Genomic DNA, 27,020 nt, shown 5'->3' on the forward strand with positions numbered 1-27,020 from the left:
ATTTAGGTCCATCTGAGCTTCGGCCACCAACCTTAAAGCTGCCTACACAGGGGAAAATTATGCAGGGACAACAGAAAGTATCTCCAAGACCTCTGGTTACCAAGAAAGTAGTCAGTGTAGGGGGAAGGCAAAACCAAGAAACTATTGAAGTTGGAAATATAATTTGAAGGAACTGTCTCATTTTGTGGGTCAGTATCATTGGCTTCCTGAGGAACCTTTATTGAAATTGATTGTGAGAGTAACTAATTTAGAAACTGTCTTTGGTTTTGAATGCTGCAGAGTGGGAGAGCATGTTTGGGTGGACACAGGCCCCACAGCTCACTGTGGAACAATCACAGATGTCTGTATGTGATCTGGACACATAGGAGGTTATTTCCAAAGGAAACACTGTAAGGTCTGTTTACCCTGAGAAGGGGGACTGTCCATCTCCCTCTCTGAATGCCCAGTGGAAATCCCAGGTGTTTCAGCTGATAAGCTTTGCATGCAAGTGATGTGGGACTGGCTTTAGGATGACTGGGATATTCACCTGCTGAAAAATGCCCATTACCCGGGTCATGGTAAATGCTGTGGTTTTCTTTCACATGGGCAGCCCCATATAACCTCATGTTTGCAAAACCGAAGGATAGTTTGGATGACTAAGTGACAGGAATACAATAGGCAGTGTAAAGCCAGAGTTCAAGCAACTCAGGAACAAAACCAGGGCTTGTGTTTATTGGAATCTTACTTGCTAAGCACTGGACATGCTCCACTCCATATAACATCAGTACAACCCAGTGAGGGCAGAATTTTCATATTACCATTTTACAGATGAGAAAAGGGAGGCTCAGTAATCTTAGGTAATTTGCTCAAGTGTTCATATGCCGGTCAGTGTGATTCCCTCCTCTCTTTGCATAATCACTTTGATATAGTACCCCAGAGCAGTGGCCCTCAGAATCACCCGGAAGGTCCCATCCACAGAATTTCTGATTTAATAGGTATAGGGTAGGCCTGAGATTTTGCATTAATGGGTTCCCAGGTGACCAGGAACTTTGAGAACCACGGCTCTAGAGACTGGATGGCTAATGAAGAGTTTGCTCAAAACCAACCCATGTGCGTGGCAAAGGGGACTTGTTTCCTTCAGTATATATCAATCTGGTGATACCATTGGGCCTCTTGAGCTGTGCAGTAGTCAGCACTGAACCTGATCCTCACCCTGGTGGCTGGCGCCTGTGGAGAGGGCAGGGAGATGGGCTCTGCGCTGTGGAGCCTTAAAGGAGCCCACGTGGGGAACTCCAGTGGGCTAACCCATCAGGCAAGGGCAGCACCCAAGCTGGTGGCTTCAGGGTCTCTGCCCAGCCAATGAGTTCTGAGCCTAGAGAGACCCCGCCAACCACGAGCATGACTGGGGCAGCCAAACTCTATCCTTCATTTTGTCCAAACCACAAAAATCTGAATCCCTGGGGTTTTGGTTTCACTGTCTCAGGATCAAGGAGCAGACGTACTTGCTCTGCCTGCAGCTCTGAGGGTGTGTGGCCTCCTTCCCACCCCTGCTCCACGCACAGCCCATCAGGAGACAGTGACACTGGGGGAAGAAGAGGAGGAGGAGACAGCTGGGTTGGGAGAAGTGTTGAATGTGGGAGCTTAGAAGACCTCACTTCGTCTTGTCCTGGACACTGCTGAGGTCTGGCCAAGGTCAAGTTGCAGGTGGTGTCAAGAGACTTAAATTCACCGTGAAAGAACAGTAAATATCCTTTCCTACGTGGCTGGTCTCTGTGTTCTTCTTCAGGTCAGGTTGACCCTGAGCTCTTCCTGTGGACAGACAGTCCAGGTGCAGATATACTGTGTGCAGGAAGGTGTCCAGCTGGCAAATATACTTTCTAATGGCTTCACACTCTTGATCTTCTTTAATGGAGCAGTGCAAAGTCAAGGAATCAGATAATTTGTAAGAGCTCTCTGTCTAAAAGCCTGTGTTGAAAATTCATTGGTCTGCAGCTGCCACATGGCACTGTTCTGGGTGCCTGAGTGTTGAATGTCAGCACAGGGATTGGGGGGTGCCTTTATGGGTCATGTGACAATATCCAATAGGAAGATATCAGCGTTTTTCAAAAAAAGGTTTTTGTATGTGAAATATGATCTTATAGGGATCCAACGATATAGACTGGGAAGCAGAAGTCACAGTTTCATTTGTTTTATGTCGGTTTAAGATTCATAGAATTTTAAAATTAAGGTAAATACAAAGCAAAACAAAACAAAAAAGAATGAAAAGCAAAAGAAAAGAAGAAAAACTGTGTGTATCTGTGGAGTTGCACCACCAACTGCTCAGATCATGTGCAGCCTGTGATTGCCCAGATGAAGGAGGAACACTTGTGAGCGAGGACAAAGAAAAAGTTGTAAATCTGCAGAAAGCAAAAGAGGGGAAGAGGGGGTGCCAGGGGCCCTGCGAAGAGAGACATCACCGTCCACACCAAGGTCTTCCTGTCCGGCTTGACTCAGGCCCAGGGGAAAATCTAGTTCCTAGATTTCCTAGGCTTACAAGAGATTCTGAAGGGATCACAAGATAGTACCAGTTCACTGTTCTGATCAGCTTCTTAGATTAATAGTTCTCAGTCTTGACTGAATATCAGAATTTTCAGGGGCATTGAAAAATCTTAATGTCAGGCCATAACCCAGACCAGTTAATGTTGCTAAGAACTTCGCATCAAAGATTTTAAAAACTGAGTGATTCAGTGGGCAGTCAGGCTGAGCATCCCTGCTCTAGAATACTCTTGTGACTTTGAATTTCCTAGATTATTGGCAGATTTTGATAATCCACTGTATGCTCATCATCCATGAAGCCAGTTAAGGCCTGGCTCCAAATCCTTCTCCTTGTCCATCTTTGATACTCTGTATCCTTATTTACTTGCATTGATTTCCTCAAAACAAGCATGAACTGGAGGCAAATAATTACTTTTAAAGAAGAATGAACAGAATTGTGAAAGTATTTCCCAGTCCTCCCACATCCTACCTAACTTCTCCAGCCACAAATGCCTTTGGAAAATAAACTTCAGTCCTAAAATAACCAGTGAGCTTGATGTTTCTTCTCCCATTTGCAATCAGTTCCTTGATTTTATCTCTAGCCTTAAAAAAAACAAAAAAACAAACAAACAAAAAAAACACCTTTGAGAAGATCTGCCACCTCTTCAGATAACCACTTTTTTTTTTTCTTTTTGGTCCCTGTGATAATGTGGTAATTCAGATTTTTTTTTCCTAAGAAAAAATTATACCAGACAGACAGGTCTTAGATAATTTTTCCCTCTTCACCGACATTCCCTTGTCCTATTTTTTTAAATGTTCTTTTATAAGTGCCTCTTCCAATCAAAGGAAGGCCATTTATTTCAAGATCTATAAATAGCTATGGGTCTTTAAGATTCTTCTAGCACATTGTATTCCTGTGCTTTCTGCAGTGTTCATTTTCTTCCCAGGTTTTTTTTTTTTTATTCCTACACAGCCTGAAAAATATTTCCCTGTGGGGAAAGTTATGACAAATGCCCTAAAATAGAAGGGACTGTGCCTAAGTCTCCAGAGGGTGCTTAATAATTACTTAACAAATGAATGGAAAAATAGCAAAGTGTCTTTCCAGCCCAGGTATAGATTTTACCACTATGAGTCTCCACACATTCCTGAGTAAGTATGTACGTCACAATTCTGGAGGAATACCTAGAGAAAACTGTGCTACTAGAAATTTTGCCAGTGGCCACTATTTTAAGCCCATAGATAAACTGACTATCCAGTCTCTGCTTTCACCTCTGCTCTGAATCTCTAATGCATCATGGGGAAAACCTGTTGGGATTCAGAACTAAAAGAAAAGAATTGCAGTTATTTGATGTCTTAGGGACTTTGTGCATTGCAACCTGAGATAATGAAATTGTTTTTGTTTTTGACTCAATCAATTCATCTTATTTCTGCATTCATGTTTTTGTCTCTTTCCTGTCTTTGAAACGGTGCATATTTTAGTGTGACACACTTAGCCATGCTTCCAAGTTGTCAACCACCTAATCTTTAGGAGTAGCTAATGAGTGAGCAAAATATTCTGTTTCAGGATTAAAATCAAATAAGTCTAAAAGACGTGTTTAGTGTGTCTAAAAGAAAGCCCACCTCCAGAAACGCTGCTCAGATCTTCAGCTGACCCGTCTTGTCTCCTTCCAAGCCTAGGCTTTGATGGTCCCAGGGTAAAAGCCCTTAAATTTGGGAAGACTTGTGTTTCAATCTGTTCTTGCTCTTTCAAAATGTGTTATTACTTTTTCAAGAGTAGTAAGAGTGCATTGTTGGGAAATTGAGTTCTCATTTTGGGTAATAAAGTGGGGTTGGTTATTTATCTGATTGTATTAATTGTTGACCTGCCCCATGATGGCCAGGCTTAAGGAGACTGTCAGTTTGGAGAAAACACAGATAAAAACAGGCACAAGATTCATTAGCCACCTCTCAGCCAGACTGTCAGCATGTCAATCTATCACAGGCCCTGTGTTTCCAGACCAGAATTCCTTCATGGCGCTTCCTGGGTAATCTGCAGTTTTCTGAATTCCCAGTTCTGAGGAAAAATGGACCAAGAAGTCAGGAAAATGGGAAACAAGTATTACAAACCTCCTTTGAGAATTAAAGCTTAACAAGTAACAGAGACTTGACTGGTTGGAAGGAATCCACTGACTTCAAGTTGAAAGCAAGAGCAGAAGGTGCTAAGGAGAGGGAGAGGTTAAGGAGCATTTCTGGAAACCTAGTCATGGACAGTCTGATCTCTTCCCCTTGTAGCTCTTGCCATGCTTGTCTGTAGGTGCCCCTGTACCTGTCTCCTGCTAATGGTGAGTCACTTTTGCTAATAAAATAAATATTAATAAGCTTATACACATAGTATGCTTTATGCAAATCCTATGAGTGATGTGCTAAGAAATAATAAGTTTTGCAAACAAATGAAGTCCTTAAATTGGCAGTTTTGACCTGTGATTCTGCATCATGTCATTAATCTAAATGCTACACTACTGGAATATTACCTTACAACGTTTATTGGTGTTTATCCAGAATGTGAATATTACTATAAGCTACAGTTCTTTGTAATGACATAAAATTTAAAATTTCTTATTCATCTTATGTATTCTTATAAATCAGACACATTTTCAGATAACCGTAATAATGATGGAGTATAGAGAATGTTGGAAATATTTTGAGAAAAACTTATAATTTCAGAAATTCCCAAGAATTCCTGAGAATTCTGATTTCTTACTGCCTTTATCGCCTAAATTTCTCTTAGAGCCTGGTGCCTTGTCTCTGTCCCCGATCTGAGCTGCCACCCCCTTTGAATTGGACTGCTGAAGCAGCCTGCTGACAGGCTCCCTTCGATCAGTGCCAGAGAGACCTTACAGAAAGACAAGTGGGTTCATTACATCCCCTTACATAAGACATTTTAATGGCTTCCCACATTAAAAGGTGCTCAACCTCCTTAGCAACTTGGGAAATGAAAATTAATACCACAATTAGAGATCGGTACATACCTGTCATCTTGGCACAAAAGGAAAAGTCCCAGCTCCACGAGGCAGAAACTATTCATTTTTGCTCACCATTTTGTTTATGCTTAGTGCAATGCCAGACATGTATGGTTAGCTCAGTGTCCATCTTTAGATAGATGGATAGGTAGATAAAGGAATGAGAGGGAGACACGCTAGAGCCTTCCTGCCGTGTATTGCATGTGGTATCACCCAGACACCTGGCAAAATAGAGGGTCCTTTGGGCATTGCCCAAAGTGGCTTTTCTCTCTGAGGCTGACAGTCAAAGATCTCTTCATTTTTCCACAATGGCATCTCCTATTGCAGCAGAGAAATTGGTTATTTTGAGTCCAAGTTTTCCCATCTTGAATGCAGGGAGGCTGGACAATAGGCTTGGCATTTACTTCCTTCTGAAAATGTATCAAACTGTACCAAATTATGTAAAAATCCAACACATATAACCTAACATTAGCAGCACCATTTCCTCCTGTTTTGTAGAACTGTGGTGAGAAACAAATGAAATAATGCACATAGAAGTTCATCACAAGGCATCACGCAGAAGTTGTATCCGACATGGTTAAGTCAGCATACCTCCACTTTATAATCACTGAGATTATACACAGGGCCTGGGCCAGCCTTGAGCCAACCCAGAGAGATCGTCCCCCTATCTGGAACCCCCTTCTTTTCTGGTCTCTCTAACCTGCTTTTGGTACCTCATATTCTGGAACCTAACTTCCTTAATGAAAGTCCTTATTTTCTCTGGATGAAAATGGATAGTAGAATCAAACCCATCATGTTTTTAATTTTGGCTTTGGGGCTTAGATTTTCTTTGACCCTTGACCAGTTTCTTAGCATTTTTGAACCTCAGTTTATGTATCTGTAAAATGGGAATGATGATCTCTCCCTAACAAGGGTGTTTTTGAGAACTGAATAAAGTTATGTGCTAGAAGGAGCATTCTTACTATCTGGTTCATAATGCATGTAAGATATGCATAAGTTCCCCTCCCTTGCCCTCTGAATGATCTCAACTAATTGAAAAGCTCATCTTCACTAATAGGAGAGGGCAGAAGTGCAGGGTTTGATAAGACAAAGGTGGGAGTATCAGGTTGTCTAAGATAGCCTTCAGTCCCTTAATAAAGCCAAGGTGAGAGATTCGGTCACACAGAAACCTACCAGCCCCTCAGTGAACTTGAACCTTGTGGGTGATAGAAGGATTAGAGTACACAAGAAAAGATGCTGACCTGCTAAGTAAAGACCCTTGTCTGAAAGTGTATGTTCTACAGGCACAGTGGTTTTCCACATCTCAGAATCGTGGCCAGCTGGAGCTTACTCATCCTGGGTTTGCGAGGACCACTTCAGTACATTCTGGGAACCATGTGAGCAAGAACTCTGTACCAGCTGGTCGCCCCCTAATCACTTTTTCCCTAAACCTTGACTTTCAGTTTCAGGAGTTATTATCTTGGACCAAGACTTGAAGTCAGTATATCATAGACCTTCATAGGCTTGCTGTGAGAGTTCACTTAAACCACCCCTTGCTAGGCCATAATCTACCATCCACACACTGAGTAGGTGGGGCCTTGCACTCTCTTGATCAGTGATGTAAACCTCTGCCCATGGCACCTGAGGCCTCAGGATAAGGGAATGTTTCCCTTGTTTTTGAATCAAAATAATCCCTGCTGTATTTGAACTTTTTAAAAAAATTTTTTAACAGAGAAGGAACATTTTCACTGTTACCAACTCCCAGAACCATCCTTTCTCTGATTTCTGATTTTGCTGCACACTCACAATGAGGTTCCTGGCCTCGGCTCTGTGACCACCGGGTGCTGGCTGTCAGCATGATGGATATCAGGTCATCCCTAAAATGCTTTTATTTTGGCCCTCTCTCTGTCACTTTCACACAAATGAGGATTTGATGCACAGTATGTTAAGTTTGTTATTTCCACTCTGACTCAATACATGAGTTGAACCAGAAGGGGCTGTAATCAGACCCAAGACGCTCTTAGATCTAACAACATTATGTCAGGGATTTCATAGCATAGTTCCAATTTCAAATACTGTGCTCTGCTTCTAAATCAGGAGTTCTAAATATCTGTTGTGAAAACAGTCACTGCAGTGAAGAGTAAGAGTGGGAAAATGGTTATGAAATTGACCTGTCAGAGATACAAAGTCCATTTGTGGTCGTCAGGGCAGAGTCAGCCTAGGCAGGAAGAAAGCATGTGTTTTAGCAAGAGCCTTTTTTTGCTGTTGGAATCCACAGCCACAGGATGTTCATTCTTTAAATGAGTGTGGTTTTACTGCCCTCCAGTGTCTCAGAGCGTTAAGAACTTACTGAACCTAAAAATGCCTTCTCACCACTGGCCCTAGATTTTATAGTCACGGAAAACAAAAAATTTCAGAACTGAATTACCATTAGAGATATTTAGTGAACTTCATCAACCCTTATATAGGTAGGAAACTGGAGGCCAGAGAGGAAAGGCAGGCTCAGCCCACCGCAGTGAGAGACGGCATCGCAAAGATTAATCATCTTGTTCATTTATTCATTGTTCACTTGTAGCAGATGCTCATTTTCTTGTATAATATTGGGGAAAAAATAAATTGCATTTTTTTGTTCTCTACATTATATCATTTTCTTTCAAGTCCCTAAGGGCAGAAAGTTACTTCTTTGTGACTCCACAGCCAGAGTCCTTAATTCAAACTTTGCCCCTTGATCCTTTTATATCCCTTAGGATCCTTTAGGAGAGAGGAAAGACTGGGTTCTTGTCACTCACAACTTTGTTCCAAGGACTTGACAGAATTTGGCTCATGTTAGGTGTTAAATCATATTTGTTGAATCAACCAACTAATCAATGAATGGAAGGATAATTTGTTGCAGTATTAATTGTGATTTTTTTTGTTCTCATTGCTACGGGTATGCAAGCAATTTGTTGAAAGAGCAGAATTTGACAGGATACAATCATAAAACAACTCTCTCCCAAGTCTTGCCCTTTCATACCTGCTTGGTGAGCTAGTTTTTGGTTTTTTTGGTCCCCTCCCCAACACATACACATTGCTTAAACCTAGGGTGGGTCTTATAACTTATGTAGTCACTTTCAGATGTAAAAAATGACCTCTGGTCACTTTTAAACACAGTGGTTTAGTTTCCCAGCCACTTGAAGGTGGACTTCTGCACTGTTTTAGTGCTAGCGTTAGACACGAGGAGAGGACAGTGATGAGATAATCACTTATGCTGTCACACTGACCAAGATAAAAGCATCTGGTAGTGAAATTCTGCTTCTGGAGATATCAGGCTAACATATTTCAGGCCAACCTTTCCCCCACAGTTAAAAAGGCTGAAAAAATATTTGAAAAATATCTGCTGAAGATGTTAGAAGAGAGAGAGAAAAATAGGCTTGATTTCTTTCATCAATTTTGGAAAATTTTTAGCCATTAACTCTTCAAATGCTGCTTCTGGTCCATTCTTTACCATCTCAGTTTCTGGGACTCAAATTGTATGTATATATGTTTCCTATACTCTCTTCTGTATTTGGCATTTTTTCTCTCTGTGCTTCAGTCTTGTTATGTTCTTCTGATCTATGTTCTGGTTTATTAACTGTCTTTAACTATATCAGATCTTTATTTCAGTTACTATATTTTTCAGTTCTTGAATTTCTGTTTTATTCTTTCTGTGTTTTATAGCTTCCTACTGTAAGTCTCCATCTGATTTTTTAATGCTTTGAGCACATGAATGATGGCCCTATTAAAGTTCCTATCTGACAACTCCAATATCTGGATCTCCCATGAGTTTGTTTCTGTTGTCCAGTTGATTTTATTTGGGTCATATCTCATGTTCTGTTATGTCTGGTTGATTCTGACTGAGTTGAGGCTTGGCATTTAAACAACTGGAGCGATCATGTGAGGCTCTGGATAACGTTATCCTCCTCCAGAGAGGATTTGCTGTCACTTCTAGCAGGCAGCTAGCCTGAGGGCAAATCATCTTAATGCAGGTGTGGACTGAACTTCATTCTTTATGGAGTTAGCTTAATCCAGTGTGAAGTCTTTGAGGGCAAAAGGGTCAAGACTGAAATTCTGGGATTATTTACCAAGGCCCCCTCTATTTGGCAAGCCCCACAATCCTGTGAGACAGATAAAAATCTCTGCTCAGATTCTCAGCTTGTCACCTACTGCATTCTGCTTATCTTTTCCATCTTTGTCACAGCTTTCTGATTTCTAAATGTTTCAGGGAGAAAGCCTTTACAAACATTAGACTCACCTCTCTGGGCTTCCTGTCTCTTAGAAATCTTGGATCTCTCAAGGTTCACTTGTTTTTATATCCCAGCAGCTCTGCAAACCCAAAGTAAGAAAGTATACAGAAAACCACACCTAAGTACATCATAATAGTTCCCATTTAAAAAAAAATCAAAAGATCTTGGGACAGCGTCAAAAAAAAAAAAAAAAGCGTGGACGAAGAGATTGTGATAGAGTCACACTGTGGAATATTATACAGCTGTAGGATGAGCAATTTATAATTATTACAAGAACATTTTTCATCTCTAAGCATAACACTGAGCAAAAGAAGCCAGACACAAAAAGGGCATATATTTTTGAGTCCATAAAAGTCATAAAATACAAAAAGAGAAACAAAATCATCATAGATTTATAGTGAATGGAATCAGAACAGAGGTTAACTTTAGGATGGATAGTCGTAGTTGGAGAATGAGAAGTAAAATGTAAATAAATCTTAAAAAGGTTTCATTAAATAATAATCATAATACTGTCTTGTGAACCTTAAGTATCTGTGCCTGTAAACACTCTCATATATGTATACATATTTATTAAAATATTTTAATTGTGTAAAACATATAAAATTATAATACATGCATAATAAATAACAAAAATATCCAATAAGACAGAGTTAAACTGTTGCAATTAAACTGGAGATTAAATATTTTAAGGTCTTTGTGTTGTCCAAGGAGTATAAAAAATACTACTTACATATGTATATGTGTATATATGTATATATATACACACATATATATTTATATATAATATATATAATATATAAAAATACATATATTTCATATATATATGAAAATATTAACCAATATTTTAATATTTAGGATGATAAATAAAAGGATAGTAAAAAAGGTAGGAGAAAAATAAAACAATAAAAAGGAATTATCCTAAAGAGAAACTAAAACAATAGAGAAAAAAAAGATTGTAGAATAGATGAAATAAATAGAAAACACAGATAGATAGTAGATTAAATCCACATATGCCAGCAATCACATTAAATATGACCAAACTAAATATGTCAATTAAATGACAAAGATTGTCAGACTAGGTGAAATTTTTTTCAAAAACTATTTGTCACTTACATGAGACACTTTAATACATAAGGATAAAGAAAGATTAAAAGTAAAAATATGAAAAAATATAGACTATGTAAGGAGTATTGCTATGGTCTGAATATTTGTGGCCCTCAAAATTGATCGATTGAAATCCTAACTCCAGAAGGTGATGGTATTTGGAGGTGAGAGCCCTGGGAGGTGATTAGGTCATGAGGGTGGAGCCCTCATAAATGAGATTAGTGCCCTTACAAATGAGGCTCCAGAGAGATCCTTCAGCCCTTAAACCACATGAGGATGCAGTGAGAAGTCTGTGACCTGGAAGAGGGCCTTCCTTCAACCGTGCTGACCCTCCAGTCTCAGATTTTAGCCTGCAGAATTGTGAGCGGTAAAATTGCTGCTGTGTTTAAACCATCCAGTCTGTGGCATTTTGTTACAGAAGCCTGAATGGACTAAGGCAGCTGTGCAAAAGAAAAGCTGTATACCAGATATTTAGCCAAACATTATTCTAGATGTTTCTGGGAAGGTATTTTTCAGATGATAGTAACAAATTAGTAGTTTTGAGTAAAGCACATTACCCCTCTGAATGTGAGTGGGCCTTATTCAATCAGAGGACGGCCTTATTAGAAGACTGGCCTCCCCAGAAGAAGAGGGGATTTCTGCTGGCAGACAGCCTTTGAACTCAAATCACAGCTCTTCCCTGGGCCTCCAGCCTACCCTGCAGATGTTGGACTTGCCAGTTTCCACAGTCCTGTGTGTATATCAGAGATGATATAGTATATATGTATATAAAACTGCCTACTGAGTTTGTACCTTAATCAGGCCCCAGGATATCCTTTTAATAAGTGAGGTCAGTAGTTACTGATGTTCCCATTTATAGACACAAACCAGTACTAAATGGTTGCATAATGTGCTCAAGGACACACAGCTGCTAGTTATTAGGATCAGATCAGAACTCACATCCTTCTGGCACCAAACTCATTTTCTCTTTCCACTGGTTTGTCTCACTCTTTCAATAATCTTACTTAGTCCGGCCTGTCCCACCATTTCATAGATGGAAATAATGGACTTGCTTTTCAGCCTGACAGACCCACAGCCCAGCACCCCGTGTAGCCCAGTGGGGGCCCCGTCTTTCCACACAGGGGCCCTGCCTGCCGACTCCCTGCCCTTGCTCACAGCCCCCTTTGCCTAGTGCACGTTGGATACTTTCAGGGCACTATCACTCTCCAAGTGACAGATTTTAATACTCCTAATTGTCACCCATTATATCATTATTACTTTTTCTGTGGAATTAAAATCCGTTTCATGAAAGGGCAAAAAAAGTTCATCTGCCTATAGCGTATCCCAGACTTCTCTATTGGGAGTAGTTGGTTCTTTAAGATTTCCTGCTCCGACTCCAGAGTGACTTTGCTTATCTTTCCCCCTGGTGGTTTGTGGAAGGATATTGAAGTCACACAGTAACCTCTGTGGTAGGTGTTTTCTTTTTCAATGAAAACTGCTAAACAGCGAGTCCTTGAGGGCAAGGGCACTATCTTACTGGCCTCCGTGTGCCTGGCACCATGCCTGACACATCATAGGTAGTCATTAAACACATTCCAAATGGGGAGTGGGTTTCAGTGGTAGAGTGCATGCTTGACATGCACAAAGTCCTGGGTTCAACCTCTGGTACCTCCATGTAAAAAAAAAAGAATGTAAATACTTACCAAATAAATTAATGGGCCTTCACCATTCCTTTTTTCAAGCACATTTGAATCCTCTGCCTTTGCCTCTATGAGGTGGTCCTCAAGCTTGATAGAATTAGAGTAAAACATGCTTAGAAAGATATAAGAAGAAACTTTATGTCCCATTTTACAGGTGAGGAAACTGAGGCACAAGGCCTGGAGATGCTGAAGCCACAAACAACACAGAAGAATCACAGCAGAGGCAAAGCTAGTGGGAGATGATCAAGTACCCTTCCTCTCTGCATTCTTCTGCCTGGACCCTCCCTGTCTCTTAGGTTGGTTCACCCTTTCTTCTGTGTTTGCTGATTTTACCATTGCAGAAATTCCTCTGTGCTTAAGCCATTGTACAAGTTACTGGCAGCACAGAGTCAGTGAGGCTTAAGCCCTTCTTCATCTACATCACAGCAGGGACCAAAGTCAAGCACCGTGACCTTCCTTCCCATCTGAGCTTCCAAGGCAGCATCTTTGACCCATGAGTCAAAAAAGAGTGGCTAGTGTCACATTTTGTGGCCATTGTTGCTAGACTGTTTGTCTCCCCATGGGGTGGCTGGAGGCCCCTGGAGAGACAGTGAGCAGTCGCCGCGGGTAGAGTTCAGACTCAGGAATCACAGCCCAGCTCTGGGGCCTTGGCTGTGCTGTCATTTAGTCAACACTGACTGCCAGGCACCATGCTGCCACTGGGGCTGTTGTGGTATCAAGACAAGCATGGTCCCTGCTTCATGGAGCCTTCAGGGTTACATCTAGGAGATGGGCATTTGATGAATGAATAGAAACATAGCTAATACTTACAGGTGCTTGCTACATGCTAGACACTGCAATTTCATGCCTTATTTGAAGATGAACTGGTAGGTGGCAAAGCTAAAGCTTCAAACCACATCCATTTCTGTCTGACTTGAAAGCCCATACTGATGAAAAGAGAATGTATAAAAAATACCAAGTAAACTGTGTAGCACTTAATGAGCATCATGGGAGAATGGAATGAATCTGGGTTTGAGCCAGAGGCTAGAACTGAGTCCTGCCTCTGCCCACTCTGTGATGATGGGCTGCAGGGGTGAGGCCACATCAAGGGGGAGGAAGCCACATGAGGCAGGGCCAGGTAGGCTCACTGCCTTGCCCTTAGCATCGGCACAAAGAAGTTGCTACAATTCAATTACATTGGCCTGACTTAAAACATCCTAGGATGCTACAACGTGGATGAACCTTGAAAACATGCTAAATAAAATAAAGCAGATACAGGAGGACAAATATTGCATGATGCCACTTAGATGAGAGACCTAGAATAGTCACATACATAGAGAAAGCAAGCAGCGCAGAAATCGCTGAGGGAGAGGGAGGAGGGGAGGATGAAGAGTTATTTTTTAACAGTTGCAGAGTTTATGTTTGGGATGATTAAACAATTCCGGGGATAGATGGTGGTGATGGTTGCACAGCATTGTGACTGTGCTTGATGCCAGTGAATTGTTCCCTTTAAAAATGGTTTATATTGGTAAGCTTTATGTTATATATTTACTATAATAAAAATACTATTCTTTAGATTAAAAAAGTAAATATCCTAGGAAACCAAGCACTGTCACAAGAGCTTAGAAGATGGAGGGGACAGACCTGCAGGATGCAAATAGGGAAATCACTTCTTGATGAAATGCTGTGGCTCATTACTTACTGACACTGATTCTCAGCACTGATAATAACGTCTTCCCATATTTTGAGGCACTAAATACTCTAGGTACTTTACTGCCACCAGAATAGAAGCTATTACTTCTCTTTGGCACAGAAGAAGAGAGCTTAAGTGCTTTTCTGTCAGCTCCACACTGAGAAAGCCTGGAGTTGAACTCAGGTCCCAGATGGAACCATCTCAGCAGGCGCCTCCTTGGGAAAGCACTCTCAGTCCAAGCAGACCCTATTTGGGGGGACTAATAACTGTCACTGGAAGATGAGCTTTGATGATATTCCAAGGTCTCCTGGACCCTGAAGACTGTGTTTAGTTTGAAAGCAGTCACAGTTAAGGTAACAGGAAAGCTGTAACCAAATCCGTAAGCTCTCTGGGCCAATCAGATCTTCTGCTAATAAGAACTCTATACAAATAAAGATGCACACCATATGAGATTTCTTTTGTGCTAAAGAGGAAGGTTAGTTTTTCACAAATGGCCTAGTCCTAAGTGGTACCTTCTCCCATGCCAGAGAAGCAGGCAGGTGCATGAGATTAGGCCCTGTCTTGGGCAGCTGCTGTCCCAGATGTTTCTTGGCTCAGCTGGCTGCATGGTGGAGTGCCTTGGCTGTGGAAAGTGGACTTTGCAAACTCCCACACTGGGGATGCGCTGGTCTCTCCTTGTGGGAGGGTATACATGAGAGTCAACTCGTGTCAGAAAGCTGCCCTCCCTACCACCATGAGAACAGGCTGGTGGAGCTGTTAGCAGTGGGTCACAAGAAAGTCACACACAGGGAAGAAGATAGCCTTCCGTGAATGCTAGTCATAACTTTTCTTCTCGATATTACAAAAGATGCAGTGCGTTCTCTGCCAGATAAGAAGGGACCTACTCCCTGTTAGTCACAGTCTCATCAAACAAAGGTCAGCAGTTTCTGAACAAATTCGATTTTAGAGTAACCTCTTCTGTTTACTGGTTTTGTGCATCTTAGACTGTTTTAAAATGAATGATCAAAGTCATATTTATTAGAGAAGAAGTAACTACAGTGAAGTCCAACGGCATAGAAAAGAATTCACAACTAATCCTCCTGCTAAAGAGAGTACAGCAGACAATTTTGACATTTTTATCATAACTCTGTCATTGGTCTTTTTCTCCTGTGATTTTTATTTGTAGGTTTTTCATTTTAGAAGTAACGTGTGGTATTACTCACAGCCCCAGCAAAAAACGAGTGATACACTTCTGTTGAGAAATTTGAAGAGAGAGTAGTAAGGGAACCACCTGGGGTCTAGTGACAGTGAGATGCCACCACCACCCTCAGCCTAAAGAGGAGGGTGGAGATAGTGATCCGACCCAAGTCAGAGAGAGGACTGAGTGGTGGAGGACCCCTGACAAGATGAGGGGTGATGGGACATCATGGGAAGGGAGTAAACACCTTGTCCTCCATCTTCTCTCTACCTGCCTGTGGCCCCTGACACCAGCGAGCATGGTTGCCCACTGGCATGGTCAGCCTCCCCAGCATGGGGCAGGGTGGACAAGGGTAGAGAGCAGATCTGGAAGAGCAGACATCCAGCCTAAACAGGAGCATGTTCCTGTGGTCTGATATTCAAACATTATGGATAATGCTACACCTCTCTGCAAAGACGTGACTGTTGGTTTATGTTTGGTCCAGATCCTTCAGACATTTTTCTAGGCAGTTACCTATATGTGTATGCTGTCATCAAATGTGCGGTTTTTTTCTGTGTATGTGTGTGGGGGGGTTATAAGTGGTATGATGCAGTGTGTATGGTGAACCTGCTTCTTCACTCAGTCATATGTCTTGGACTCTTTCTGTGTCAGCTCATGTGAAGCTGATACCGTTTTAACCCCCTGCAAGGTGTTCCCTGGTGCGGTCCATGGGAAGGCTGTTTCCCGATACCCTACTTCTTGCTCTCCTTCTGGGGCCCTGACAGGACTGCAGTTCCTCACTGAGTTTAATAAACTCCGGTGTGCCAGTGCACTTTCCTTCAGGCAAGGACATGTAAACCAAAGTCACATGTGTCACTTCCAGGTAAGAGCTTTAAGAGCCAACAAGAACTTCTCCATCTCTCTCTTTTCCTCTGCCTTTGGGACTAGGGAAGTTTTAGACTAGTGTTGTCCAATAAAAATGTAACACTAGCTACTCTGTAATTTGAAATGCTCTAAAAGCCACATTTTAAAAAGAACTTTAAAACTGATCAAATTAATTTTGTTAATATATGTTATTTATCCAGTACATTTAAACTGTTAGCACTTCATCATGTAATCAAGATTAAACATTATTGAGATACCTTACATTTTTCATACAATGCCTTTGAAACCCAGTGCATATTTTAACTTACATTGTATATCAGTGCCAATCAGCCACATCCCAAGGGCCCAGCAGCCCTGTCTTAGTCTTAGTGGATAGCGGCTACCATCTGGGACAGCACAGCCCCACCTGGATCTCAGGTGACACAGAGCTGAGTCCACAGCCTAAGAGTGATAGGCAGACAGTGTGAGTGAGAAATAAGCTTTTTTTGTTTTCTTAAGGCATCGAGATTTGGATGTTCTTTGCACCCACAGCATCTCCTCGTCTATCCAGACGGACCCACGTATCCTAATTCATGCAATTATTTCCTTATGGATGCACATGCAAGTTGTTTCTGGTTTTTCCCATCGTAAAAATGTGTTGATAAGCATCCTTATGTGCATTTCTGATGCTCATTTTTCTCTGGAGTAATTACCCAAGAATAAAGCCATATGTATACATTTTATTTTAACAAATGTGTCTAAAAAGCTGTCCAGATTGGCATTACAAATTTTCACTTCTCTCAGCAATATCTGAAGGTAACTATTTTTCTGTATCCCATTTTAAAATGTTTTCCTATTTTTTATATTTACAACTTTGATGTTACACTTGACAAAATATACAGCCTGCTCTTCTTAACATCATAAATATTTAAACTAATTAACAAATTTTTATAAACCTTGATTTTAAAGGGCAGCATGAAAATATGGTATGGATATGCCGAGTTTACCTGGCTATTTCCTTAGTTTTTTGGCCTTTGGGTTATTTATAACTCGGATTATGTGTAACACCATAATGAACATCTTTGTACATTCATTTTTTTCCGCAGTTTATTTTTCCTTAGGAAAAATTCTAAAAATATAACTATTGATTCAAAAGATCCATACATTTTAAGGTTCTTGATACTTGCTAGCCATTTTTTTTCCCAGAAGAATTGCATCAATTATACCCTTTTAGGGAAATTTCAGATTTTTATATAACATATATTGAGCGTTTACTATGTGCAGATGCTTTCAGAAGCATATTGTATCTAATGCTCATGAGGGTCCTGTGAGGGTAGCAAAGGGAAAATGACCTGTCCAGGGTCATGGTGGATAAGGGGTGATGCTGACCCTTGAACCCAACTCTGGAGCACACATTTAGGCTTTTTGTTTGGTTAATACTTCAGCTGTCCCCGTTACCCTACCCATTGAAAAATAGCCTTCTCCTTGATCTCTATTCCAGCCACAACTCTTGTTCCCTGATAATTGAGTAGTTAATTTCAGTCTCCGGGTAGAGAGAAGTAATATTAACAGTGGCTTCTTCCTATAGAAAAACCTCCTTGGTCTTTGGAAAAGGGAATGTTGAGCTATAACTTCAAGATGCCAGGAGAGGGCGCTGCTGGCCCATAATCTGCTTCAGAAATAAACAGAAAAGTTCTCAAGAGGAGGCTGACAGTTTTTGAGATGGTTTCCCTAGGAGAGAGATCTTCTACTGAAGGAATATTAAACTGTTGTTTGGCATACAGAGCTGTTTTCCAGTGAGACTCACTGGGGTTCTTTATTTAGGCTATTTATCCGTGCAAACAAACCACCTTGTTTTAAAATGAAAGGGGAGTCATGATCAGGCGGTGAATGGTTGTAAGTGGAAACCATCACAGATGCTTCTTAGAATAGTTCTCACTATCTCAGACAACAGTGAAATGCAAATGGGGAAATAGGACCAAATGCAAAATTTCCTTTTAGACTGCATTGGAGTTGAGTGTGTCAGGACAGAGCAGAAACCATCTCTGGACCTTCTCCCATTTTGTTCCTTGGACAACTGTTGATGTTCTGTATATGTTAGCTAAAGCGGAAGGTTTGTGCTCTCTGAGGATGCACAGAGACATCCCTTCCCTGCTGTGATCTGAGCTCCTTTCTTGCTGGGAGCATGGCCATAGCATTCCTGGTTGGTTTTCTTTACCCTGTTGCCACATCTCCAACCCCGCTCCTGTCCTACACCGCAGCCTGAATGAACTCTAAGAATTGGATCCCATCACTTCTCTCTTGAGAACCCTGTAGTGGTTGCCCACCATCTCTAAGGTAAAAGTCTTCACATGTTTTACACTACCTTCAGAATCAAGACTCTACCTGCTTCCCCAACCCCGTTTTACACTGCTCTTCCTGCACCCCCCCCCCACGACTGTGTTCCCACCATGCTGAACTTCTTGCCTTCCGCATAACATGCTTTGCTCTTTAATATCTCCATGCTTTGCTCCTACTATTTTTCAGCCTATTGAATTCCTGTTCAGTCTTCAAAACCCAGCTAACAAGTCACCTCTTCCTGATATCCTCTCCAAATCTCCAGATAGTCACTTCTCTGTTGCTACTGCCATGGGTGATCTTAGGTCTACACTGTGCTGCTGTTTCTCATCTTGTTTGTCTATCAGTATCTGTACAGAGAGCTCCTACAGGAAAGGGACCATGTATCATTCAGCTTTTTATCTAAGCTTATGCCTGACATGTATTAGACCCTCCATGAACTACTATTTGCATTTGGATAGAAAGGCTATTCAGGAACTTCAGTAATCTGGCAACATGCCATACATATCATTCAAAAAATTTTGGAGGTTCTAAGCTGTCATTATTTGTAATTTTACAGTTCATACTTGTGGTGAGAACTTTTGTTTATGCTTGCTTTTATTCGTTTTTTTCTGGATGATTTTATTTAGAAAGAGGATATCTGAGGCTGGAATTTGGACCAAGACCAGTGTTAAGTCTCTCAACAGAGATGTAATTTCAGTGAAAGGAGAGAGTTTCCAATGGGTAAGAAGCGAAGCCTGCTGCAATTATTTGACAATGAAAACAAAGATTAAAGTGGTGAGGGAAGCAAGGATTGTTGAGAGCTGGTTTGTCCCACTCTAGGGAAGGAGAGATGGTAGACAACCAGAGTGAGTGAGGAAGGAGGGAGAGGAATGAGGGTGGGCATTTATTCCTCCTTCTGCAGCTTCTATTTCTTTTGCCCATGGCAAGAATTAACATTGGTGAAAGACATTTGCCCAGTTTCTATGAACTCCCTGTGTTCTTTCAGATGGTAATGAGTTCTGAATGATCATTGCATCTTGAAATGTAGAAAGTCACTAAAGGGAACATTATTCACTCAGAGATCTGCGGAGCTTGTCACTTCACAATGGACACTATTTTAATGAGTCTTGAAACTCTTTATACTGGTCCTCTCTGCACACAGAAAGTTATAACTAACAGCCTGTATGACCACATGCCTGCACGTGCACGCACACACACAAACATGGGGTTTCACACACCCACTCTCCCACGGTGGGGTGACTCCGTTTCCTATTGATGGATGGAGCTCGTAGGTTGAGATGAACCATCTGTCTACCAAATGGCATTTCTAGTGCTTCAATCACATCTCCAATAATCACTTCCCCTAAACACATTAGTGGGAAATGATGTAAAAAATAATTAAGTTTAACTATCCATTCCATTAGAAATGGATGATATCTATGTTCTATAAACTAGAGACATGTAGGAGAAAATGACTATTCCCACAACTCGTTGCGACAGGAATGTCTCTTCATTGTTGCATAAAGTTTGTCCTGGCAAGAGGAATATTTGAAAGCTTCATAGCTCAAGGGGAAAAAGTAGAGGCTTACTTTAAATGAAAGAGAGAACTACTTTTAAAAATGGAGAGGCAGAGATACTGGGAAGTTGATGATGAAGGTGAGTAGAAAAAAGGGGTTATGCCAGTAAAACTTGCTTGTAAGAGGAATCAAATACAGTCTAGAATGGATTAGCCTAGCCTCTATGACTCATCAAAGTCAGGTTAGACATTTTGGTTCCTAATGTTGGCTTCTGGCTTAGCCAGATGCAGCATTTCTCAAATTTCCATTAACTCACCTATGAAAAAGCCCTTCTCATCCTAAAGTAAGTGGACAGTACCTTTGTTCACCACTATCCACATAGTTCAAAACACAGTGAAGAAAAGGGGGCAGTCTCTCAATTGCTCAGATACTGCTTTTTGCACAGACGAAAAATTGCCCCTTCATTTCTTCAGTGCGCTATACACATAAACACACATATTTTTGAGCAAATTTTATACTATTCTGGGACATAAACTAAGACAACTAAAGAAAATATGTGGGAGGAGGGGAGTGTGCATGGTCTATCAGTGTGTACAAGCATTTTTTTTTCTCGAGAGGTTTTTTTCGGTTTTGGTTTTGTGTTTTTTTGTTTTTCAATCATAAGTAAAATAATTCAGATACACATGAAAGAGGTATTCTGATAATAAGACATATTTGGAATCATTGCCTGTGGCGTTCTCCATTCGTTCAGAATAAAGAAGTCCAGGAAGGCCAGTAGATGCCTTCCCAGGCTAGATAAGGGTGCTGGGAAGGTGCCTCATGGAAACAAGTAAATTGGACTGGCAGCTTTGCTTATCATTTTGCTCTTTGGTTATAAAATAAGAAAACAAGGAAAAGTTGACTAGTGTTCAAAGGGACCAAAGATGGGTAACACTTATACCAACAGTTGGCTCTGGATAAAGCTCCCTTATTCAAGCTCATGAGAGAAAAAACATGAGATCCATGAGAATAGATGGGTAAAAGGTACGTTATTTTGTAGATGCAGAGGAATAGCAGATCTTTGAAGATACGGTATACATTAATCAGAAAAAAAGTTTAGGAAATTATTTGGATACTAAAAAGCTGCCAGGAAATATAGCCTCTGTGGAAAAAAAGCAGAAATCCTCAAGGATAGAATAAGCTAAAATGAAAATACAAGATAAAAAAATAAGGATTTCAGGGAAGATAAAGAAAATAAAGATAGACAAAGATTTCAGGTAAACTAAAAATACAGAATTAAATCTACATTAGAAACATTAACAATCAGAAGTTGCAGAAAGTTCAATTTAGTGATGCAGATAACAACTTTAAAATATATTTGATGATTAGAGGAATGGAACAAATATTAAAATGGGGGTGATAACATATAGAGAAAAAGCAGTGAATAGTAATCACACTTAACAGTTATAAGAAACTGAGGAGAAATCCAGAATCATTGCTATTGAATCAATAATCAAGAACATAATTGAAGGAAATTTTGCAGAGTTTTTTGTTTTTTTTTTTAAGGAGGTACTTTAATAGTAAGATATTGTGGAGGCAGAGAAGCAGATCTTACTACACATTCCCAGATAGAATCAATTAAAATGACCTACATCTAAATATAAATCTGAAATCAAATATTTTACTTACTTTCTTTATAAATAAAATAATTCTATAAGCATCCTTTCAGATGGCCCCTAAATGACCCACAAATAAATAGTACTTGGCTGGCCCCAAACATTTCTTTTGTTTTTCTGATACTAAATAACAGAGGATAAGAGAACAAAGTTGTTGAGAAGGTAGTAAGATACAGTAATTCATATATGAAAGCAATAGGGAAACACTCTCAGATATCCTGACGTTAAATAAGTATACCACTCACAAAGCTATCCTAATAAAAAAAAACAAACTTGAAGATGTAGCTTTAGCTGGTTAAAAAAATCAGGAATGAGGATGACATGTATAAAAGCACTGGAATTTCTGCTGCCATTTGAAGTTTCTGTTCTGAGGAAATAATTTTATATGCTATGTTTATTGTTCAAAGATATAAATTGAAGCGTTATTTCTTTTAGCCAAAAGTTGTAAACAAGCTAAATGTTCAACATCAAAGAAATCTTCAAGTGTTGGATCATTATTCACTGATTTAAAGTGATATTTAGAGGAATTTGAAGGTTGTGAGAAAATATGATACAAAGTTAAATTAAGAAAACATGGTAGACATTTGTGTAGAATAACCTTAATTTTTTTTTAACATTTTTTATTGATTTATAATCATTTTACAATGTTGTGTCAAATTCCAGTGTTCAGCACAATTTTTCAGTCGTTCATGGACATATACACACTCATTGTCACATTTTTTTCTCTGTGAGTTATCATAATAGAATAACCTTTAATAATATAAAAAACACCTAAGAAAACAGAGTGGAAGGAAATACAATGAATGTCAACTGTGGATGCCCCTCAGGAGAGGGACTAGGATTGAGCTGTATATTTTTATGCAGTTTGTAAATTTTCTAAGAAAACCTTGAAGGTCAGGATGGAGAAGGCAGAAACAATTACAGAATTTTAGAACCTGAAAGGACTTTACTGATTGTCTACTATTGTAATTCCCAATTAGGAAGACATTTCTGCAACTCCTCAAGCAAGTTTAATGCTTCAGATAATAACAAACTACATTTATTATACACTAGTTGTGGACTAGTCACTATGATAATTTCTTTGCATATAATCCCTCCAAGTTTAAAAAGTGTTATACATTTATTTACTCATCAAAAGGTTGAGAAACTGCATCTGAGTTCTAACAGCTGTTCTCATTGCCCTTCTTGCTCCCTACACTTTGCGTGACCTAGTGTGTTCTCGTACTGCTAACAGCTGGCACACCTTGTTTTCACTGCAGCAGATCATACTCTACTCTGGAGAAGAAGATATGTGGAATATTTTTGCAGAAGGAGACTAGTCGTACAACACGCTTAGAGCCTGAAGCTTGAATTGGCTTTCAAATATGACTCAACAACTTAAAAGCTGGATGATTTTAGGTAAGTCAGTTAACCTTTCTGACCCTATATCCTCATAGAAGTGTTCTAAGAATTTAATTAGGTGATACATGTGGAGTGCCTGGCACATTGCCTGGCATATAGACCTCTCTTATGTCTACTGATTCTTTCTACCCCTTCCCAGAGTCTTCAACACCCATACTGATGATTTATGTAATACGTTCACCTCATAATCTGAATTGAGGAGCACCCTCTGCCCCATTTTCAGACGTAATGGAACTGTTTTCCTTTGCCCTGTAACTTGCTTCAAGTGCCCTCTTTATTATGCTTTCTAATTGAACACTGAGTGCTGCAGTTCCTCTCGGCAAGAGCCTTAAGTGGCTTCCTGCTTCCTTGCAAATCTGCCTCAGATTCAGCCTGTTTTCTTTGCCTCTCACAATGGCAGCACTCGCCCCTGTGGAGACCTCCAGCAAGGCTTTCTAAACCATGAGGAGCAGGCAGCAGGCAGCTGCCTCACTTGCAGGACTGACTGACATCTTTGTTCAGCTGAATGGACAGACCTCAGGGAAACAGAGGAGGAAGGTTGAGTTTGAGCTGTATTTGGCCGCAGACTGCTCCTTCAACCCTGTCTGTCTCCCGTCTTCTCACTGACTGGCATAGACCACTGAAGCCTTCAGCAATCTTCTGCTCACCCCGCCCTCTATTCTGGAACATTCTTACATCCCCGTTGTAGCTCTCCAGATGGTAGCCATCCTTTAGCCCTCCATTTCCATCCCACTCCCCCCAGGAATCATGCTCTTACTGCCCCAGCCTACCTCATTCCCTGCCTCCCGTCAGCAGCCGTGGCACTAGGGTATTTCCATTACCCAGTTGTGTTTGAGAATGAAGACTGTGGAGTCAGGCAGAGTGGATCTGAATCTTAGTTCTTTCTCTTGCTGGCTGTGCGATCTTGAGAAAGAGTAATCTTTTCTAAGAGTTTCCTCATTTGTAAAATAAGGATACTAATAATACATGTCTCATAGAAGTGTTATGAAAATTAAATTAAAAAACACTTAGAAACGTGCCTTGCACATAGTTTAGTGTCCAGTAAACATTTTTAAGTGACTTGCGATTTTCAAAATGAGCTCCTGTAGGACAACATTGATCATCTATCCATCCATTCATCTATCTCTCCAACACTTGGGACCCAGAGGCAAACCAGACCCAGCCCACTAGGAGCTGGCAGGTTTACCAGGGAGACAGACACGCAAGCACGTTTATTATGATATGATATATCTGAAAGGCTTAGGACTTGCCAGCTTGGAACCTGTCAGTCTTCCCCATTGATGTGACAGCTGAGACGGGGTGTCCTCATTTGGCTGCAGTGTGCTGTCTGTCCATTGCTCCTGGCTGCTCACTGAAGCCTCTTGGTCCCAGAGAAAAGCCTCGAAGTCTTGACTACACAGAAGTCTGGAGGGACCCATTCTATATCCTGATTTCAGTGCCACAGTAACCTCCTCTTTTGATGTATAGGAAATGGAAGAACTTTTAAACACAGGCTGCTGGAGCTTCTAGGACCTTTGCCAGGATTTTAATCCATCTGAACCAATTATTCCAAGTTGAAGGTCAGTGGACAAACTCAGGACTTGATCCTTGAATCAGACAGCAAAGGTTACAGGTCACTGTGATACCCTCTCAACACCTTCCACCTACCAGATCTGTCTAAACCATCCCCAACAAGAAGTTAATCCTACCTTTGGAAGATTTTCAGGGGAGTCAGTTCCTGGATGCCCCTTCCAATGTGAGATTAATCATAAAACCTCTGAATCATCATACAAAGATGTGAGAGCACACAAATACAGAAATCCTGTCCAGTTAGCTCAGAGGCTTACAAGAGCCTGTGAGCATGGCCTTAGTCAGGGCTGTGATTCCCACATAAGCCAGCTGCCTCCCTCTGATGCCTGCAGACCTAATGCAGATCAGACAACATGTGGTCTTCAGGGAACAGGGGAGAGTGTGGGCAGCTCTACATAGTCCCCATGACCAAAAATCAAAGGCTGTATCCTGAATTACTTCTGTGCCTTTGCCCATAACACTCTTTCCAATTGGCACTCTACCTGGCAAGATCCCTGGTGTTCTGGAAAAACATAGCTCATATGTCCTCTCTTCTGTGAGGGTTTCCCTAGTACACCATCCGTCACCTGATGCTTCCAGTTCTGTTCAACAGACATTTATGAGGTTCTCTTTTTATGACAATGTGCACATGTCACTGCATTTTATGAGGTGTGTATATGTCTCCACGAGACTTGAACTATCCAGGGTCAGTGCCGTGTCCTCCCTGTTCTGGTGCTAAGCACAGAGTTGGAAGTAGGTGTGAATAGATAGGACCAGATGAATAGATGAGAGATCATAATTCCAGCCACACTAGTGGGGAAGGCACAGAGCTGTCATCAGCAAACAGCAAGAGGAATAGTGCCTCTGCTGGTCTCCAGGTGAGAGCTGTTGAAATGGGCAGTTTCTGACCTGAGCTGGAAGATACACTTTCAACCCCTTACTGGCTGTTTTCTCATAGAGCTTAGCAACTCTTTTACCTCCTGGCCATTTGACTTTGCTTTTTCCCTCACTATCTTGCTACATTTTACAATATTTAAGCTCTCAAGCTTATCTAGTATGTCTGTAGGTGAAAATAATATATAATGGTACCATAGGGACAACAGAGATGCTGTAGATGTAAATAAGCTTAAGAGCAAAGATAATAGTAAAAAGTAGCAAAATATAAAGTGATACATTTTGAATACATAGTACCTTTGTTTTAATAAAATTTATTTAATCATAAATTGATATAATTTGATGTTTAAAATAGCTGTGTTTAACAGCTAGCTTGGAAAATTCCTAAAAATGTAATGGTCAGCACCTGGGAGCTGGTGTGGGCGGGCTTCAGCCCCATTGTCAGCTGACTAACCCTGATCACTGCCCCCACCATCCCTCCAGGACTCCGCCCAGCAACGGGAATGCTGGGCAGGAGAACCACACTCCCGAGACTAGAGACTTGAGCCTCAGACTTGCTCAGAAGTACCAAAAAGCAAAGAAAGTCTGGCCGTTAGAACTGCCACTCTGCCGTCAGAGAGATTGGAGACTCCAGAGGCTGCAAACAGGTCTGTCCTTTATTCCACTTGCTATAGGTCGGTTGCCGGCGTTGTGGTGGGGGTTGGGCAGTCGGAGGGGTCAGGGTGACTCTGAAATGGGGATGTGTGTTTATTAGGGACGCTGTTGGAAACAACTTCTGGGAGGGAATGATGGCCGCAGACTGGACAGAGGGAGGGGTTAAACTGTGATGTAGGTGCCATGAGGGCCCCAGCTGATCCCCTGGGGAGCCCCAACACTGTGTGGGCTCTCCAGCGCTGTTCTGCTTTGAGGCAGAGGGCCAGGTCTTTGTATGCCACAACGTCCGGTCATGGGATGTGCTGTCCCTGGAGTGGAGGTGGCCTGTAGGACAGGCAGCTCTTTCTGCCCAGGGCAATGCCCAAGGAGGGGCTCAGCTGTAAGCCGTCTAGCAGGCAACACTCGTGGCAGCTGGGATGGGAAATGAATTCCTTGGTCTTGCCGGGGTCTGGTCTGTGCTCCAAGCAGCCTTTACCAGAGTGGGCCCCAGAGCAGCATCGGCTGGGAACTTGTTAGATCTGCACAAGTTTTTAGGCCCCACTGCAGACCTACTGAATCAGAAACTTAAGGGGTGGGGTGAAGCATTGGTTTAACAAGCTCCCCAGGTGAGGCAGATGCTGGCTGGAGTCTGAGAGTAACTGCCTCTCACTGGCAGTTCTCAAACTCTGGTCTTAGAACCCCTAACCTCTTAAAACTTACCTCAGACCCCAAAGAACTTTTGTTTATCTATATTTACCAGAAATTAAAACTAAGAGATTAAAAAAATAATCTATTGGTTTGTTAAAATAACAATAAAAGCCTATAATTCTATGAAAAAAATTGTT

The 27,020-nt window shown here is 41.1% G+C and overlaps 1 long non-coding RNA gene across 1 annotated transcript in view; it reads left to right on the plus strand.

The window, feature by feature from the left end:
* Positions 1-23,036: 23,036 nt before the first annotated feature.
* The window catches only part of LOC116152281 (uncharacterized), a 129,608-nt gene continuing 125,624 nt past the window's right edge, over positions 23,037-27,020 (plus strand). The window contains exons 1-2 of the long non-coding RNA XR_004135879.2: positions 23,037-23,097; positions 26,026-26,189. This is a non-coding gene — a long non-coding RNA (uncharacterized LOC116152281). The remainder of the gene's footprint in view (positions 23,098-26,025; positions 26,190-27,020) is intronic.

This window comes from Camelus dromedarius, chromosome 3 (assembly GCF_036321535.1).
Source record: "Camelus dromedarius isolate mCamDro1 chromosome 3, mCamDro1.pat, whole genome shotgun sequence".
NCBI lineage: Eukaryota > Metazoa > Chordata > Mammalia > Artiodactyla > Camelidae > Camelus > Camelus dromedarius.